Here is a 21,504-nt window from a genome sequence, read left to right on the forward strand (position 1 = left end):
AAACCATCTTCTCAATCCTTGTGCATATCAAGTTCTGAACTACTCATAATATAATGGAGTCTTTTGAATTTGCCACGGGGCCGAGAAAGAGAAGGAGTATTTTCTAGACAACAGGTCACAACCTACTCACAACAATCCACTCCAGAACAAAAAGTAAAACAGCACTTATTTTACCATTCATCCCACTACATTTTTCTATCGTTATACAGTGTAAGTGACTTAATTAAGACCATATTTGCAATTCAAGACACTGTGCTAATCTTTCACTCACTCTACTCTTGTTTGCACCAATTAGATAAGGAAATCGCATAATCAACAAATGCTATTTCAAGTGAGCTATTACGATCTGCCCTCTTCCTATTTCACCCACTAGCAGTGGGAGGTGAAGCCTGGGACAAGTAGACACCCCTGCTGTGTTTCCTAAGACTGAAATATACTACTAATCTGAATATGGCTTATTATGACATAAAATACACAATGGAAAGTGAGGAGAAAGCTCACAGGAGAAAAAGTGATTAGAAAAGATTAGAAAATTAGAAAATGGCCACATATGGTTCTGTGAAATGATCACTTATCGGCTTTGAGAGGAGCAGCTGGAAGGTTCCTGGCAGGATACATACTGTATGGCTATAGGGTTTGTTATGCTCTGTCAACAAAAGCTTTACTGATATAGTTGGAATTCCATAGCCAACACTCTAGAATCACTTCTTTGATCCAGAGGTTTAATTTGACCTCGACCAATAATGCCGATATAAGCTTTTTTCTAATGCCTTTTTAGCCTCTTTTCCTGTATTTTTCTTGGAAAACTCCTGGCCGCTACTGTAGAGGAGTATAGGGTGTTGATAGGAGACATCTTTTTAACACAAGACTGAGCGAGCTAGGAGTGACAGGGGAGGAGGATCAACTAAAACGTATGGAACAACAACAGAACAGATAACGAACCAGGTTTAGGATGCTGTGGAGAGCAGAGATACACCACACCTAGCCAGGTTTAGAATGCTGTGGAGAGCAGAGATACACCACACCTAGCCAGGTTTATAATGCTACGGAGAGCAGAGATACACCACACCTAGCCAGGTTTAGAATGCTGTGGAGAGCAGAGATACACCACACCTAGCCAGGTTTAGAATGCTGTGGAGAGCAGAGATACACCACACCTAGCCAGGTTTAGAATGCTGTGGAGAGCAGAGATACACCACACCTAGCCAGGTTTAGGATGCTGTGGAGAGCAGAGATACACCACACCTAGCCAGGTTTAGAATGCTGTGGAGAGCAGAGATACACCACACCTAGCCAGGTTTAGAATGCTGTGGAGAGCAGAGATACACCACACCTAGCCAGGTTTAGAATGCTGTGGAGAGCAGAGATACACCACACCTAGCCAGGTTTAGAATGCTGTGGAGAGCAGAGATACACTACACCTAGCCAGGTTTATAATGCTACGGAGAGCAGAGATACACCACACCTAGCCAGGTTTAGAATGCTGTGGAGAGCAGAGATACACCACACCTAGCCAGGTTTAGAATGCTGTGGAGAGCAGAGATACACCACACCTAGCCAGGTTTAGAATGCTACGGAGAGCAGAGATACACCACACCTAGCCAGGTTTAGAATGCTGTGGAGAGCAGAGATACACCACACCTAGCCAGGTTTAGAATGCTGTGGAGAGCAGAGATACACCACACCTAGCCAGGTTTAGAATACTGTGGAGAGCAGAGATACACCACACCTAGCCAGGTTTAGGATGCTGTGGAGAGCAGAGATACACCACACCTAGCCAGGTTTAGAATGCTGTGGAGAGCAGAGATACACCACACCTAGCCAGGTTTAGAATGCTGTGGAGAGCAGATATATGCACCACACCTAGCTAGATTTAGAATGCTATGGAGAGCAGATATGCACCACACCTAGCTAGATTTAGAATGCTATGGAGAGCAGATATGCACCACACCTAGCAGAGAATGGTGAATACTGATGTGATTGACAATATCTCCTCAATGCCGGCAGAAAGAAGTAAATAACATATGACCATATGATCTGTTTTTTCTGCAAGGCATAACTCTAGATCTATATTGGTTATAGATTAGGGCCAATAAAATGTATATTTATTGACAATATGTCATGTCTACATGATAATGAGGATTGTTTGGAACGTTAATCTGGGTTAAGGTGTTCAATACATGCAGGGTTGGTTGGAATGTTAATCTGGGTTAAGGTGTTCAATACATGCAGGGTTGTTGGAATGTTAATCTGGGTTAAGGTGTTCAATATATGCAGGGTTAGTTGGAATGTTAATCTGGGTTAAGGTCTTCAATACATGCAGGGTTGGTTGGAATGTTAATCTGGGTTAAGGTGTTCAATACATGCAGGGTTGGTTGAAATGTTAATCTGGGTTAAGGTGTTCAATACATGCAGGGTTAGTTGGAATGTTAATCTGGGTTAAGGTGTTCAATACATGCAGGGTTGGTTGAAATGTTAATCTGGGTTAAGGTGTTCAATACATGCAGGGTTAGTTGAAATGTTAATCTGGGTTAAGGTGTTCAATACATGCAGGGTTAGTTGGAATGTTAATCTGGGTTAAGGTGTTCAATACATGCAGGGTTGGTTGAAATGTTAATCTGGGTTAAGGTGTTCAATACATGCAGGGTTGGTTGGAATGTTAATCTGGGTTAAGGTGTTCAAATACATGCAGGGTTGGTTGGAATGTTAATCACGGTTAAGGTGTTCAGTACATGCAATGTTGGTTGATGACAGAATATAAGAGTTACATATTTATCTAAAACAAAGAGTCTATGCAATCCAAACTCTTAGTCACCGGACCTTGATTTGAAGTGTCCTTGGTTTGCTGAGTCTGTCTGAAGGATTTGAGAACCTAGGAAAGCCTGGGGACAATACTCTCTTATGGAGGTCAATAACAGTGGTGGGGTGCTTTTACCCAGCATCTTTGTGTTCCCCTTAGTGACAATAGCGTCTCATTGTCAGGTGTTTAGCCTGATAAGGTTGCACCACCCAGAGGAGACTGCCGTCTACTTCTCACCAATGTAATGCTTTAAAAACAGGTTTAGCCAACATCGCAGCCTGGATCAACCAATTTAAAGGCTAAATCTCTCCTTTTTTGGGGGGGGGGACTCAGAGGAGGGGAAAACCTGGGGAAATATATTGATATTGCTAACAATCTCAGGCAAGAGTGTCTGATAGGCCTCTCTTTCTGCGTGACCAGAATTCCGTGTCTTTGAATTTTTTTATTTAAATTTTTTATTTCACCTTTATTTAACCAGGCAGGCTAGTTGAGAACAAGTTCTCATTTACAACTGCGACCTGGCCAAGATAAAGCAAAGCAGTGTGACACAGACAACAACACAGAGTTACACATGGAGTAAACAATAAACAAGGCAATAACACAATAAACAAGTCAATGACACAGTAGAAAAAAAAGAAAGTCTATATACAGTGTGTGCAAAAGGCATGAGGAGGTAGGCAATAAATAGGCCATAGGAGCGAATAATTACAATTTAGCAGATTAACACTGGAGTGATAAATGAGCATATGATGATGTGCAAGTAGAAATACTGGTGTGCAAAAGAGCAGAAAAGTAAATAAAATAAAAACATTATGGGGATGAGGTAGGTAGATTGGGTGGGCAATTTACAGATGGACTATGTACAGCTGCAGCGATCAGTTAGCAGCTCAGGTAGCTGATGTTTAAAGTTGGTGAGGGAAGTCTCCAACTTCAGCGATTTTTGCAATTCGTTCCAGTCACTGGCAGCAGAGAACTGGAAGGAAAGGCAGCCAAATGAGGTGTTGGCTTTGGGGATGATCAGTGAGATATACCTGCTGGAACGTGTGCTGCGGGTGGGTGTTGTTATCGTGACCAGTGGACTGAGATAAGGCGGAGCTTTACCTAGCATAGACTTCTAGATGACCTGGAGCCAGTGGGTCTGGCGACGAATATGTAGCGAGGGCCAGCCGACTAGAGCATACAGGTCGCAGTGGTGGATGGGAGGGAGACGGAGGTATTCGTAGAAGGTATTCTTGGGAAAAAATGCCAACATAGCCATTTTGAGTTTAACTAATAAGGCAACAATTATTCTAGAATACCACTGGTTTCTCCTCTGTGTGGAGGTTACCACACAGTAGCAAGGCTACACAATGTGCCATACCACCATCAGCATTCCTTTAAACCAAGTACGGAGCTAGCAGTACTTAAATGGGGAGCTCGCAAGCTCGTGCTGGGAACGCATGTTGCTCTTTGAGAGCGGCGTAATGACTGCTATCAATCTCCTCCGCTTCGTGTCATGTTAGAGAACTATCAGGGAGGAGAGCTGGCAAGGAGAATGGTAGAGCGCTGCAAGACATCCTCCAAAGCGGCTGTGGCGATGCATTAATCACTTTGGAGTTGGGTGTCCAAACTAAAAAGTGTCAGGGTAAGAAGTAAAGCCAACATAGAGATGCTAAAGTATGCCTGGAGAGGAATCCTGTCTGCTCCTGGCTAACTGGCCACCAACAGTCCCTCTTTCTCTGCCTCATCACATTGCAGCTCCCTGATTTGAATTTGTACATTCGTTCAGACAGTGCTGTACAGATATCAGAGACTAAAATGTTAATTTCACTTGCAGCAACTCTATTCTCGCCTCTCTCAAAGCAAAGCAAACAGAAAAGAAAGCATGTATACATATGGGGATGCATCTGCAATAAGATGAACAATCAGCTGTGACTACAGTAGGTGTATCAAAGTCTTGCTTTGATACAGTTCTCTGATATAATAGAAATAACTAACATAATTGGATATAGTTTTTCTAGTACCTAGACTCAGTATACTGTATATCATATTAGATTTGCCACAGAGAGTACATTCCAGCATTACCTATTAATATACAGTTGTTTCCAAAATTATTGGCACCCTTGACAAAAATGAGCAAAAAAGACTATAAATAATAAATAATTCAAATACTGAGATATATTGTATGCTCCCAAAAATGTTGAAATTATATTATGTTATACTAATACAATTGCTCAGAGAAAGAGATTTTGTTTAAGTAATATTGTTCTATCTAAAAAGATATAGGGGTTAAAGTTTTCAATACCTTTCAAAATCTCACCTTGCGAGGATAATGGCAAAGAGCCTTTTTCAAAAATGTTTTATGGGATTGGAGAACACAATTGACCGTTGACCTTATTAAAACCTCTTCAGCGTCTCATCCCGTCAGCGGGATCAAAATCCAGCGAAAAATCATATCGCCAATTAGCATTAAAAAAAAATCATAATTTAAAAAAAAAAAAATTAATATATATATATTTTTTTTTATAGATACACCTCTCCTGAATCGACCCACGTCGTCCGATTTCAAAAAGGTTTTACAGGAAAAGCAAATCATTAGATTATGTTAGATGAGTCCATCGTAAAAAGCAGCTTCATAGCCTCTTGAGGATACCCTAGGATAGGGGGCGCCACAGCGCATTTTGTTCCAGGACCAGTGGAAGCAAAATAGCCCTATAACGTCAAAGATCCACCACCATATTTTACAGTAAGTATGGGGTTCTTTTCGGCATATGGATCTTTCTTCGACGCCAAACCCACCACTGGTGTGCGTGGCCAAAGAGCTCTATTGCAATGTCATCCAACAAATGTAAATGCTTGGATTCTGTATGGGTTCTGTACGGAGGAATGGTCTAAGATCCCTCCCAAAGTGTTCTCCACTCTCAGAAAACATTTTAGAAAAAGGCTCAGTGTTGTTATCCTTGCAAGGGGAGGGTGATAGAGTATTGAAAACAGGGGTGCCAATTATTTCGACCTTTTTTGAGAGAAAAAAACGAAATCTCTTTCTCTGAGCAATTGTATTAGAATAAAACAATAATATATATATATATATATATATATATATATATATATATATATATATATATATATATATATATAAAATTGAGATACAATATAGCTCAGTATTTGAATGATTTATTTTATGCAGTCATTATTTCTCATCTTTATCAAGGGTGTCAATAATTTGGGACCTGACATGAATGTACCCTATATACAGTATATGCAGTATATAACCCATTCAAGTCCATCAATTGAAGCTGGCAGTAGTTGAAGGTTGCTTGGTGCTAGCTGCAAGTTGCTACAAATACCCTCTCTGGGGGAGGAAAACAGATCTCCAGGCATAACTTTCTCTCGCTCTCGGTCTACTATAGCAGCACACATCACAGTCAAGTGGTTTATGAAACCGCCCGCTCCCCTACTGCCATCAAAATAATGAATAATCTGCCACTTGCAGTAATCCTCCGGTAGAGCAAGCCCATTAATATCACGACATCCAGACATAAAACATTAGACTTCCCTATTCACCTTTCAAAACACAATGCATTTTTCTTAAAAAACGTGAACATTGCCCCCACTGGTATTGCAAGTCAGTGACATGTACTGTACACAGGTTTAAGGAACATGATTCTTTTCAAGTGTTGAATGATTTTGATAATTCAATGTGTTAAGCGCTATATCTGGGTCGGGAGTTTAAAGTTTGATCTGCATCCATTTGAAGACAACATCAAAGGTGGGTTAAGCCAACTATTTCAAAAAGCGTCAAGAGCTCACCGAAAAGGTACAGAAATAGAGAAAGACACCTCTGGGCTTCATGTGATGGATGATAGAAGAGGTAGAGAGAGAGAGGGGGGAGAGCGATAGAGAGAGAGGGGGGAGAGAGATAGAGAGAGAGGGGGGAGAGCGATAGAGAGAGAGAGGGGAGAGTGATAGAGAGAGAGGGGGGAGAGAGATATAGATAGAAAGAGAGAGAGAGTAGAAAGACAGTCACTGAGAATCACAAATACAGGGGATAGAGAGAGAGAGAGAGAGAGAGAGAGAGAGAGAGATTGAAGAAAGAGTAAGGTGCAAACGATAGACAGAGCTAGAGAGAGAAACAGAGAGAGAGAGAGAGAGAGAGAGAGAGAGAGAGAGAGAGAGAGAGAGAGAGAGAGAGAGAGAGAGAGAGAGAGAGAGAGAGAGAAACAGAGGAGAGAGAGAGAGAGAGAGAGAGAGAGAGAGAGAGAGGGGTGAAAGTGAGAGAGTATATAAAAGGTAGTGTTAATTAGCCAGAATGTTTGCCCTCTCCCAGGAACTCCTTCATGTTAGGCCAGAGAAAAACTGAAGCAGATGAATCTGAGAAGAAATATCTGCTTAAGTGGCCTTTTATAGATGTATCAAAGGCTTCTCCTGCCCCCCCCATCCCGTGTCCCTGATTAATGCAAAGGGAATGCAAAGGGTACAGGCGGGTGTGAGGGGGTGCCAGTGATATTTGACGTCTCCTATTGTATGCTGATGTGTTGACAGGTGTGGCATTTGGGATGCAATGTTGGACATGCCTTTCAGTGGCAAGCTCTCAGCCAATTACCAGACAAAGGAAACATCCCAATGCAATACACTATAAAGGACTGTGGGAAAATATTGTTTTTATGTGTACATAGGACTTGATGTTAAGAATTAGGTCGTGAAATGCAATATTAAATGTTGAACAAATTGAAATGAGTAAAACAATCAGTATTTAGGTCATTTTATAGCTATTTTAAATATGGGTTTTTTATTTTTTTTTAAAGCAAACCAAGGTGTAAATATCAAAGAAACTGAACTTTAAAAAAAAAGTAAGATTGAATCAAATAGGTGTCAAGTGTTAAAATGTGGTTGGAATTTACAATGTAAAATATAAATTATCATAAAAGATTATGAGAAATACATAACACAGTAATTAATAACAGTTAAAACAGTATATATAAACAAATATATAGTGATCTGTCCCCTAAAATAGTTCAGTGAAGGGCTACTGGAGCCATTGATGTGTGAAGTGAAGTAGCTAAAGAGAGCATTGAAACCAATGGGGGTCGCTGGTGTCACCGATAATCCTTGACCCTATGATGAAAGAGTATTTTCAAATGATTTCCAGGAGAGAAATACTGATACACACAATTATAATGATGAAACTATACAACATAACAGTTCGTAAGGACCCTGTGGGACAATAATATGGTGCCAATGTGTCTTATGGCACCCATTATGCCAAAGACTAAATTGTGTAAACTGAATTTACCAATTGCTCTGCATAGGTGATGAAACACAAAACGGCACCATTTATATTACTGAATCATATCATACAGTATCATAACATCAAGGAACGTTAGGAATAAACATAACATTGTTTTATGGTTCCATAAGAGTTAGGACCATTTCTTTGATAAAAAAAACTGTTGCTGTGGATTTCATAATTTGACATTTAAGTACACTACTTAGCATTAATTAACTTAAATCACAACCAGCATTAAAGGCGCAAACTGTAACTTTCATGTCCAGTTAATAGTTCGGCCTCTACGTATTTTACAAACTGTGTGGGTGTGTCTTGGAACATTCAACTGCCATTGGGTGATTTGGATGCTGTAGTAACCATCTCCAAAACCAGCCTCCTTTGGTTTGGGGGGCACTTACAACAGAATTCCAATATCATAGAAATGTGAGTCACAGTTACATTTGTCAAGTCCCGCCCCCACAGTCAACAATCAGGTGCAGGGGCAGCACTTTTGACCAGAAATTGAAGTTAGAGATAGTGCCTTTACACTAGTAACAGCAACACAAATAATTTGAAATAATGAATAATTAAAGTGCACAATATAAATGGGCATCATGGGTATTATAAGAATGCTGGGATCAAACAATACATACCGTATATGAACATCAATATAATGAAAAAATATGAATTGTTGGCCACTAATAAAATGAATATATCTGATAAATGAGGAAATGGATATATCAAGTGTAATTAATCATATCCTTCTTATCAGGTAGCAGCTAAAAATACAGCTACCTTGGTGCACCACTCGCCTTCTGGCCTTGGCAATAAATCATAGCCGTAGCTCCACAGCGATACCTCATATGATGCAGTACCAACAGAGAAAAGCTTGTTGAGTTTACTCACTTGCATTTATCTGTCACTTGTAAATATATGTGAATAGCAACTGTAAGACCTGGTGTGACACCTGAGCTTATTTCTCTGTGATGCATCTCTACTGCTTATTGTTGCTCGCCACTTGCTACACACCTATTACTCGGTCTTCACAGCTAGTGCTCTGCTAAGGTGTTCAATATGTCACTGTCTCCAAGGCCATGACGTAGCTCCCACAATGGTTAAATCAAAGGAGTTAAGACCCAGGAAGCAGTACCTACCGTCAAGACCAGATTTGTCATAGCCATTACCAACACACATTGGGTGGCAGGTAGCCTAGCGGTTAGAGCGTTAGGCCAGTTACCGAAAGGTGGCTAGTTTGAATACCCAACGAGGTGAAAAATCATTGATGTGGCCTTGAGATACCCTAAAATGCTCCAGGGGTGACGTACTACTATGGCTGACCCTGTAAAACAACACATTTCACTGCACCTATCCAGTGTATGTGACAATAAAATATAATTATTTTTGCATTGGCAATGTGCAGAGAACCATAAGAATAGCTGTTTTTTTAAGAGGACTGGCCAAATAATACCCATTATCCAACCCTCCCAATAACGCATAATTCCAACATTCCATTCCCAATTTAACTTAGTTATGTTTCATTGTTAGAGCACAGGCCATCAAAACTTCTGATGAATCCCATGATGAATCCCATGATGAATCCCATGATGAATCCCATGATGAATCCCATGATGAATCCCATGATGAATCCCATGCATCACTCTGAATATCGCCCATTGAATAGTAGGCTACAACAGAGCCCGCTGTTTTCCCACAAAACATCTGCTAAAAATGTTGCTGGGCAAGTGTACAGTAACTGGATTCCATGCTGCAATCTGTTTCCAATTTACTTGCAATGTAAATATTTCCAATAGACATAGTTCTTGGCAAGTGCAAACAATTGAGAATGTGGCATTATCAAAAGCTGGTGTCTGGTATTGTTAGGCATCAGGCATATGTTTAGACTATAATAAACATTGAGTCTCCATAACTTGATGATCAGTGACAGAATTGAGAGGGGTATACTGTGCTGCAGTCCTAAAAAGGCCCAAGCAAATTGTAGAACAGTTACATTCCCATGCATGCTGACAAGATATGCATGCCTATTATAAATGAACCCGTATATTGCACCACATGAGTTAAGAATTGCTATTTTCTTGCATAACATGTGGCCAACAAATGAATAAAGATTGTGGAGAATAAAGAAAACTAAGCCTACAAAGTATGCTATGATAAAATAATACAAAAATAATATCCATTACAAAAGTTACCTTTGGCAATGCCTGTGGCTATTCCCTCAAGAGATCCTAACGAGCTTCACTTCTTAGATAGTGTTTCTGTTTTTGTAGCGGCTGTGCAAATGCCCTGGATATCCTCGTCGCCCAGTCTTGATAGATACTACAGTCACACAGTGGACTGGGACGCTATCGCATTCAGCATACTGGATTAGGAAGTCACACACACACACACACACACACACACACACACACACACACACACACACACACACACACACACACACACACAGGAATCGTTGTAGTTGCCAACCTCCCCTGCCACCTTCATTCTCTCTCCCTCTCCTTTCTTCTCCTCGATTTATCTCTCATTCTCCTCCTCTACGTGAAGCGGTAGGCAGAGTGCTGGACACCACTCTATCACGGATCGTGTTACGCTGTCTGGCTCTAGCTGCACTCTCAGACGATAGGCTGAGCGTTGTGTGTGTGTGTGTGTTTACCCTGCATAAGTGGAGGGAAAGAAAGGGAAGGAAAGGAGAGAGGGGAGAGAGACTGCCACCAGCTAATGCTCAACCGGGGGAGGGTTTGCCTTAGAAACACACCTCCAAGACATCTCGATAGGTGACATCAATAGGGAAACAGTGAAATGAATTCACATGTGGAACTGTGTGGTAGTTCTGTCACTCAAGAGGTCCTGACCTAAAAGTGTCACCTTTTTCCTGTTTAAGCACTGTTTTGATATTAACTTATCCATCAGGGTGACATCACTATCGTAATAGCCTTAATGTTTTCTCCTCAGTTAAACAATACGATTAGATGCTTCATTGTCCTAATGTGTGCTATTTATACCATGAGAAGGTATTGCGAATCAATACAAATACTAAAGTGCTGAAATGTACATTTACACACACAAACAATATCAATTATTTAATTTGTATTATAATGAACACAAACTTCTGGAAAAGACTAAGAGACCTTGGTCTCAGAATTACTCCCTGTCAAAATAAAGGTTACATAAATAAAATAAATAAAATATTCTCTTATTTTGATCATGGATTACGTTTGAGAGCATATTTCTGAGGAAACAAGAACAATTCCTTCCCATCATGAAAAAGCACAATACATTAAAGATGGTCAAATGCATACATTTTACTCTTTCTTTTTCAATATGGACAGTCTACATAGACTTTGATTAAATCATGTTAAATTATATCAAAATAATAATCTGAGTATATATGTCTCTTTGATTTTGGGTGTCACTTGAGAGCCTTGACAAAATAGAATGTTAATGTGACTTTGTACGTTATATATTTCATAAGTACTGTATATCACATGGTTAAATTAATATTGTTTATTTTACTTTTTCCATGCCATTAAGGGGACATAAATTGTCTTCATTAGCCTCTCAATAGGCTGTGAAATGTATTTGGGAATGTTTATAATTGTCACTTTAATATCATTTCAAAAAATAGAAACCGTCAAAGTGACTTCTGCATGACATTTTTTTGAGAAATCAAGGAATTAAATTGTGCTTTAAAGGCACATTTGGTAGTTTATATTTCTATTTAGTGGGACCCTAAATGTTTTTCATGTGTTTTTTTAGGGCTGAGGGGGAGTTTTTTTATGTTTAAAATACAAGAAGGAAAGGAACAGGTGCCCAAACTGGCCTATATCAATCCTGGTTTGTTTTTTTGTGTATGAAATGCAATGTGCAACCACAGCTGAAAGAAAATTACAGTGTGCCTTTAACACCCCTGTCAAGGTCATATTTTAAATTAATAAAATAGATTAGTATTGTGTCCTCTATTCAATTGTCTATTCCTTGAAAAATACTCAAATATAACAAATAGAAAATCTATTTGCAATAAATTGAGAAAACCCTCTCTTTTGCTCTTGCAAATATGTGTGGTTGATTGAAAGATAATAGTTATGGTCTACATTCCATTGTTGCTATGAGAACTTCAGTAGTAAACCTATGCATATCCTTGGCCCAATGGAAAACACTAATGCATTAAATATGGTTTTCTAATATTTCATGGTCTGATGACAAACTATTCGATTCAACACTCAGAAATGCATAATGTTATATTGATCTAGAATGCATAATATAAAAACATGTCACAACAAGCAAGCCAAAACGGTTGCCTGAAGTGTTAAATGGTGCACTATCGATATCGTAATCATTGGACATGTGCAATCGGGACTGAATCAAAAATCAAGGAATGAATTCCCCCTTGTTGTTCTGGTTTAATGTAGTTCTAGGTAGTTTTTCGCCAAATGCTGTAGCCTATTTGCTCAAGGAAGAATACATTTCAAAGATTTATTTTAATGTATGTGTTTGTGTGTTACGGTCAAGCATATCTTTAACATATTGTTGGCTAGAAGATTGAAAACATTAATTATACCTGATTATATTCATAGCTCATAAAAATATATTGGGCATGTTATTATTCATGATAATCAATCATGTACAAGAGGTGGATAATATTGTGCCATCAGCGATCCTTCACTAATAACTAATAAAAATGGTTTGTACTGATGAGACTTATTTGAAGATGCGTTTGAAAAACGTAGGCCTATTTTAGCATATTGCTTGAAGTACAGCGCTAAAGGTAGAAGTTTCTTCTATACACAGACCTAGGATCAGATTACCCAACTCAAATATTAACATTAACGATCAGGAGAATAAAGATATACAACCCTGGACCAGTGGTTAGAGGCAATTTCTACCGAATCCTAGACCTGTGTCAGGAAGACAGCATGAACTCACAAAGCATGTCAGTGGTGAGTATCTGCAATGAGTATGGCCCCTCTCCAATTTGTGTAAGTGTCCCACTGATCCACATTATACGGTATGAATGCTATTCATATTGAGTGCCCCAAATGAATCTGCTCTGTTCATTATCTATCCTCAAAAAAGGTATTTGGGACATATGACAAGAAATGTTCAAAATGGGGGCTTATATTCGTCATATAAAAACTCCCAGGGGCATTGTTTATTTCCATTATTTTCACATAAGTTGTCCTGAGTGTGAGTCCTCTCATTGGATGGTTAAGGAATACTAAATGGGTCAAAGGCATGTGTCAATGTCTAGGTCATGCAGTAGAGATATTAACAATACTGCCAAATTATATCATATTTCAAAGCAACAATTGGATGTGTATGTTAAGGCTACCCTGCCTTCAAGTGACTTATGGGGATATAATGACTAGTCCTAGAGTAAGAGCGCTTAGTTAGGGGACATTGAATAATTGTGAGGAAGAGGTGGTGGGCTTGTGCCTTGATGGTTCGTCTGGAGAATAAATGTAAATCTGTCTAGAATGTCTTGCCTTTGACAGTCACCCGCTGCTGTTGATCCATCCTCTGTCAAAACAGGCTTTCCTCCAAAGCCCTTGGATAAACAGCCACCTATACAGCCAAGTAGCTTGTTTTCACAATAGCTGTATGTACAAAGAGAGAGAAAAAAGTGTTTCTGCACTGGCGAATATACTGCAATGAATTTGGAGTAAACAACCAGAAACCAACATGCATTGTCCTACTTACCGTCCCTCATTCTAAAAGCAAAAGAGAGCCGGGGGGAGAAATAATACAAATGGTGGGTATGACAGGTGTTCACTCTGGGTTCTGGAGTTTGGAATTTGACATGCAGAGTACGTCTGTTGCAGACGCTGATGTTTTCTATGAATAGACAGCGAGAAAGACAGAGGGGGACGCCTCAGTGCTGTTCTGGTTCTTTGGTGTTTCCTCCTCCAGCTGCCCTTTACAATATGGATTATGTGGCCAGGCAGTGGCCAGGGCTGCTCCATGGGGGGGCTGGGGTGGGTGCCCGACTCCTGCGGACTCCCCGCAGAGACCCCTGTGTGAGGGGGACGCTGAAACTAGCAGGCCGCCCTCATTGCGATCCTGCAGACAGACGCTTCTCACACTAGCCCATACGCTAGCATGTGAAAGAGAGGTAGCGAAAAGAAGAGGGTGAAAGATAAAGGGAGGGAGGGGGCCACAGACTCAGAGTCAAAGCAGAACAGAAAATGGGTTCGCAGCGAAAGCTGTCTGCTATCACCAATCATGCCAATGCACAAACTGTTTCCCTGTAAAAAAGAACAAAATTAAACTCCCAGTGGTTGCAGCTATTGCCGGTTTACCGTTCAAACAGTCGGGTGTAACAATAACAACGGTCAGATGTGACAGCTACGCTGCAGCGCGGCCCCACCGACTGAAGTTAACAAGAGGTCCTGGCATTAAGTGCCAGCTCAGACACAAAGGTCTGAACAGTATGGCGCCGGGGCTGGGGCCACTAGCGCGGCGTTGCTAAATGGAGCAGGTGATTTCCTATCTCCTCCGGTGCCCTGAGGCACAGCCAATCACGACCGGGGAACTGTGGCCCGAACAAGACGAAGGGAGAGGAGGGAGGAGAGGGACCGGGAGTCTGAGAGGATGCATTATTCACACGTACTGCTACGGCACGAAGACCTCGACAAAGGGAAGGCCTCCGGAAACATTGACTTGTTTCCGATCCATTATTGATGGCAACAGCACACCCTGTACCTTTCCCTGATTCTCTATTCCCTTAATAAAGGCTATTTCCAGTAAAGTAATTCACCGTGGGGAAAATGCTCAATAATATTGAAGCAGTATTTCTTCCAAATTGAAAACTTTCGCATGAAAGCTCCAGGGGGACACACTGTAATGTTATAAATAAGTATATTGTGTAGTCAATTATTTTACGGTTCTGTTTCCACTGGTATTTCAATAGCTACCTGGAATTAAATAGATTTTTCTCCCCAACTTGGGATACGTGCACGTCACTCGAACCTCGTAAATCACGAGATAGTCCAAGTCATGGGTCCCATTCCCAAATACCATGTTATGAGCGTTACATTTAGAAATGGTATATCCGAATGCTGTTGCAATCACAACCTTCGACAATGAGCCAAATTAGGAAATGCACATCCAAGACTGTTGACCACCAAATATGTATAAACCCCCTGGAGGAAATCGCTCCCTGGCTTTTAACTTGAAGACAATTGCTTCACATTTCATGGTGTCCAATCCTAGATTATTACCAGGCACACTTCAAAGATTTCCCCTCAATCTCCCAGAGAAACACAATCAATCTGCTCAGTATGCATGGCCGGGACAGTCGGTCATGTTCCCTTTGAGGATCACCACGTCTTTGACTGATCTGCAGTCGATCCCCAGATTGTGGCTAATCATCATTACTGGCTGCTGAAACAATGACTTTCCTTCCATCCATGGAGCTTCAGGAAGGACACCGGGGATCTAGGAGTTTTTGTAATGGTGGCTTAGGGCTTGAGTCTGGATTTATAGGAATTAAGGGGGACTTGGACCTAACCAAATGTGTACTCTGGTTGCCCAATCAACTAATTATAGCTTTTAGTGTAAATATGTCCAGCCAAATAGGTAGCCACTCTATGTAGCTACTACAGTTCAATATTTACTAAGAAATAGGTTTTAGTTAGCTAAGCACAATCAGAGGATGCATGATTCAAATATACTAGATGGAGGAGAATTTATGACCACAGCACATTACAAGAAGGGAAGGCAAAATACAAAGGAAATGAGAAGACAGTTGGACATCATTGGACACAATTCGTAAAAAAATGGATGCCAGATTATGAGAAATGACTCGTTCCATGCAGTGCTTAAAGGTTAGGTCTCCATTACACAGAGAGCCAAATGTCAGCAGTATCCCCTGAAAGAGTGGACTCCAATATTAATGGAGAGTCCAGGGAATCGGGGAATAGGCCTCCCCTCCCTGAGTTTCCCCTCTTTCCAGACATGAATTTAGTTGTCAACCAACACCTGGTGCATGTAACACGTACAACTACAAACTAAATGATGGAGTGATTATGGCCCTCCCTGATATTCAGTCAGTGTTTCTAAATTAATGTTACTCACACACAGGACTGGGATAATGGAATATCAACATTACTCACACACAGGACTGGGATAATGGAATAGCAACAGACTAGTGCTGGCGAAATGCAGAGTAGTTCGCTGCTGCACAACTGAAGTCGTCTCCCTGGTGGCATTAGCATATTGCCACATTTTCTTGCTAATATCACACTCTTGTTTTGTCTCTTAGCTACCTCTACTACATGTCCCCACAGTCCCAAATGAAGCACACATTCAGCAGCATAAAAGTATTGGGTAACACTTTATTTGTAGACGCTCCATCAGTAACATTTTAAATAACTATCTACTAATCCTAACAAGCATCTACATATGGACTATCTGGATTATCCAAATAAGTGGGACCAATTATTGTTATCTGGATAAAGAGTATGAGAAACTTCAAGTGCAGAAAAGCTACTTGTACTTAGATAACCAACTCATAGCATATTTGCTTGTTCATGTTTACAAGGACGTTAACAACTGCTTTAATTTTATAAGGGCGTTAACAACTGCTTTCATCTTACAATGTCGTTACAACTGCTTTCATCTTACAAGGACATTAACAACTGCTTACCTCTTACAAGGGCGTTAACAACTGCTTTCATCTTATAAGGATGTTAACAACTGCTTTCATCTTACAATGTCGTTACAACTGCTTTCTTCTTACAAGGACATTAACAACTGCTTACCTCTTACAAGGGCGTTAACAACTGCTTTCATCTTATAAGGACGTTAACAACTGCTTTCATGTTACAAGGACGTTAACAACTGCTTTCATCTTACGTAATTAACAACTGCTTTCATCTTACAAGGACGTTATCAACTGCTTTCATCTTACAAGGTCATTAACAACTGCATTCATCTTACAAGGACGTTAACAACTGCTTTCATCTTATGTAATTAACAACTGCTTTCATCTTACAAGGTCATTAACAACTGCTTTCATCTTACAAGGACGTTAACAACTGCTTTCATTTACTCGCAAAAAGTGCAATTACTCCAGTAGGCTTGGGAGGTATACTATACATATACCATATATACATACCATATACATACCATACACATACCATATACATACCATACACATACCATATACATGCCATATATACATAGCATATACATACCATGTTTACATAACATATACACTACCAGTCAAAAGATTTAGAACCCCTACTCAATCAAGGGTTTTTCTATATTTTTACTATTTTCTACATTGTAGAATAATAATAATGAAGACATCAAACTATGAAATAACATATTTTATATTTGAGATTCTTCAAATAGCCACATTTTGCCTTGATGACAGCTTTGCACACTCTTGGCATTCTCTCAACCAGCTTCATGAGGTAGTCACCTGGAATGCATTTAAATTAAAAATGTGTGGAATTTCTTTCCTTTTTAATGCATTTGAGATAATCAGTTGTGTTGTGAGTAGGTAAAGGGGTTATACAAAAGATAGCCTTATTTGGTAAAAGACTGAGTCCATATCATGGCAAGAACAGCTCAATTAAGCAAAGAGAAACGACAGTCCATCATTACTTTAAGACATGAAGGTCAGTCAATATGGAATATTTCAAAAACCTTTGAAAGTTTCTTCAAGTGCAGTCGCAAAAACAATCAAACGCGATGATGAAACTGGCTTTCATGAAGACCGCCACAGGAATGGAAGACCAAGAGTTACCTCTGCTGCAGATGATAGGTTCAGTAGAGTTACCAGCCCAAATAAATGCTTCACAGAGTTCAAGTAACAGACACATCTCAACATCAACTGTTCAGAGGAGACTGTGTGAATCAGCCCTTCATGGTCGAATTGCTGCAAAGAAACCAGTACTAAAGGACACCAATAAGAAGAGAGAGACTTTATTGTGCCAAGAAACAACGAGCAATGGACATTAGACCGGTGGAAATCTATCCTTTAGTCTGGAGTCCAAATTGGAGATTTTTGGTTCCCAACTGCTGTGTCTTTGTGAGATGTGGTGTGGGTGAACAGATGATCTCCGCATGTGTATTTCCCACCGTAAAGCATGGAGGAGGAGGTGTTATGGTGTGGGGGTGCTGTGCTGATGACACTGTCTATGATCTATTTAGAAGGCACACTTAACCTTTTCATACCTGAGTTCCAAATATTTTTAACGGTTGCCCCAGCGTGAGTTTTTTGATGCACATGATGTTAGAATGTTCTCTCCATTCCGGAATGTGATTGTTACGCAAAAGTTTAATCCGTGCTGCCTTCAAACCAAGGCACGCAGCCTGTTTTTATTTATAGGCTGTTTTAACTTGTCAATTTAAAATGATTTTTTAATAAGCTTTTATTTTCTAAGAACAGTTTGAATTGAGGTGTGTTCCGCCTCCTCATTCATTCACATAAAAATAGTCCTTTTTACTTTTGCGGACAATTACTTAGAAATTGTGTTCACATTTTCTGTCTGTTGCCCGCATTGCAGTCATTGTTGTTTTCATTACTAATAATAACTTTGGAAATGTGTGCGTTTCTATCAAAGTAAGTGACTTATTATGTTATAATAGTTTATGTATGTCGTTTCTACTGTAGCTTACTGTACGTATGGAGCATAATATATTTGTGTATATTCCTTATAACCGTGTACACGCAAGGTAACGTTACTCATTTCATAACCTTTATGGTGTTATATTCAATCGTGCTTAAGTAGCTAGCTACATTCTTCTATTAGCTCTGTAAAACAATGCTAATTGCGTCAGAGAATTATTAGCTTGTGTTGTATTTTGAAGCTACCCTGGCCTTATGACTCCCAAGGGGTGCAGTGGTCTAAGGCACAGCATCTCAGTACTAGAGGTGTCACTACAGACACCCTGGTTCAAATCCAGGCTGTGTTTCTATCAAAGTAAGTGCCTTATTATGTTTCTGTGTTACGCTGTTTCTACTGTAGCTCCCTGTATGTATGAAGCATAATATATTTGTGTATATTCCTTATAAACACGGACACGTGAGGTAACGTTACTCATTTCATAACCTTTATGGTGTTATATTCAATGGTGCTTACGTAGCTAGTTACATTCTTCTATTAGCGCTATAAAACAATGTTAATTGCATCACAGAAGTATTAGCTTGTGTTGTATTTTGAAGCTACCCTGGCCTTATGACTCCCAAGTGGCGCAGCGGTCTACAGCACTGCATCTCAGTGCTAGAGGTCTCACTACAGACACCCTGGTTCGAATCCAGGCTGTATCACAACCGGCCGTGATTGGGAGTCCCATAGGGTGGCACACAATTGGTCTAGCATCGTTAGAGTTTGGCCGGTGTAGGTCCTCATTGTAAATAATAATTTATTGTTAAATGTCTTGCCTAGTTAAATAATGGTTAAAAAATATATGACCATGGTTTGTTTTCATTTGGCCTACTTAGCATAGCTCTGTTCTGCCCTGCCTTGCCCCCTTGTGGAGCTCTAAAGTTACTGTTTCTTACTGTTATAACTCAAATTTGTGATTTTGTCAATGCAATATACTATTTGTATATCAGTGTTTATTATGTTACTTTTTTCTAATATTGTTTTATTGCTATATCCTTATATTGTATTCTAATTACAAAAAAATCCTCTTTATTGTGTACTTTCAGAAACCACAAACAGTATTTGCCAATATCATAACTGGAACTGGAGCTGGACATCTTTGGAGCTGAAGATTGAGGCCAGCTTTTGTATGCTAGTGTACACTCCTTAACAGTTTTACTGGATGTAAACACAGCAAGGAAACACATAGGCCAATATGTTATAGTCGTCTATTTTATTGCAGTATTGGTGGTGGTTGGTTGAACAACAACAAACTTGTTTTACTAGAGGAAAAAAAACGGAATATGCATAACCCATATTTCATATTCATGCAGTGACTGAAAACCAACTGCATTTCCACCCCCACCTCTAAAGGCATAGTATCATGGCAGGTCACCTGTCAAGTCACCTGTCAGGTCAGTCAGTCACTAATTGCTGCAGATGTGCTCAGTAGTGCTTGAGCATATGATACTCCCCAAAGCATGGTGAAATACATAGAGGTGTATCACAAGCTAAACACGTGTTTTGTCAACTTCCTCTGCTTACTTCTCCTGGTGCAAGACAGGTAGACTTTGCAGTGCTGTTTTATTCACATGTTTTCAAGTACCTATTACAAATCATGCATTCCGATTCTTGTATTGATTGTAATGGGCACATATTATGTGTCACGTCCTGATCTGTTTTACCTGTCTTTGTGATTGTCTCCACCCCCTCCAGGTGTCGCTTATTTTCCCTGGTGTATTTATCCCTGTGTTTCCTTTCTCTCTGTGCCAGTTTGTCTTGTATGTTCAAGTCAACCAGCGTGTTTTTCCCGTGCGCCTGCTTTTTCTATTCTATTTTTGCTTGTCCTCCCAGTTTTGACTCTTGCCTGTTTCTGGACTCTGTACCCGCCTGCCTTGACCTTGAACCTGCCTGCCACTCTGTACCTCCTGGACTCTGAACTGGTTTTGACCTTTTGCCTGTCCACGACCATTCTCTTGCCTACCCTTTTGGATTATAATAAATATCAAAGACTCAAACCATCTGCCTCCCGTGTCTGCATCTGGGTCTCGCCTTGTGCCATTATAATTATGTGTGTAAAATACTTTTTTGAAGGTTGTACTGATTATGATGAGCTAAACTAATTCCAGCCGTGTGTGGAGCCATGTTTGTTGACATACAATGCATTCTGGGTTTCACGTAATTGTCTGTCGGACCAAAGATGCTATAACAAAATGAGGTGAGAAAGGGTTCACAAATTTTTTGAGAACTTCCAGAAGTAAATGGTGGGATGTAAACGATGGTAGATGACACACCCCCTTCAACATGCATACTATAAACAGACCAAACTCATCTTGTCTTCTCTTATCTTTGGTTTCTGTGAGGGAAAAAAAAGTATGGCAGCGAGCGCGTAGAAACTACCCATCGTCGGATTACTTTCGATTACTAGAGAGTGGTTAACTCAATTACTTTGATCAATGGTGAGCTCACACGTGGTGTGATTAATTATAAATAGTAATTGTTATTAGCTAATTCATATTGTAGTTTATTGCAGACGAGAGTTATTAAAATATGACCGCTTGTGTTACGTCAATCTTTCCTCAGTTAGCACTAGGTCAAATGTAGCCTACATTTTTCCTGTTTGGATGATTGTGTTATGCTGTAGATACTTCTGTGAATGTCTGAACATTGCATCCCAAAAAAAACTGCTCACATTCTGGACATAACTTTGTAAGGACTGTGTTTGTGCAAAATGTTTCTCTAATGCTGATTGTTGCATCATTCGAAACTGGCAGTTCTAAATAAGCGTTCTAATCACACTGGTTTGATCGTACGCTACAAATCAAATCAAAGTTTATTTGTCACGT

General features: G+C 39.9%; 1 protein-coding gene across 6 annotated transcripts in view; it reads right to left on the minus strand.

Moving 5' to 3' along the window:
* Positions 1-21,504, minus strand: part of si:dkey-237h12.3 (teneurin-3) — a 153,530-nt gene that overhangs the window by 95,590 nt on the left and 36,436 nt on the right. Inside the window, exon 1 of one of the 6 annotated variants that reach the window (XM_014199207.2) lies at positions 10,253-10,656. The exons of the other annotated variants lie outside the window; for them this stretch is intronic. The gene's annotated coding sequence lies outside the window, so the exon portion shown is untranslated. Of the gene's footprint in view, positions 1-10,252; positions 10,657-21,504 lie in introns of those variants that run through there. 6 annotated transcript variants of the gene reach the window in all.

This window comes from Salmo salar, chromosome ssa05 (genome assembly GCF_905237065.1).
Source record: "Salmo salar chromosome ssa05, Ssal_v3.1, whole genome shotgun sequence".
Lineage (NCBI taxonomy): Eukaryota > Metazoa > Chordata > Actinopteri > Salmoniformes > Salmonidae > Salmo > Salmo salar.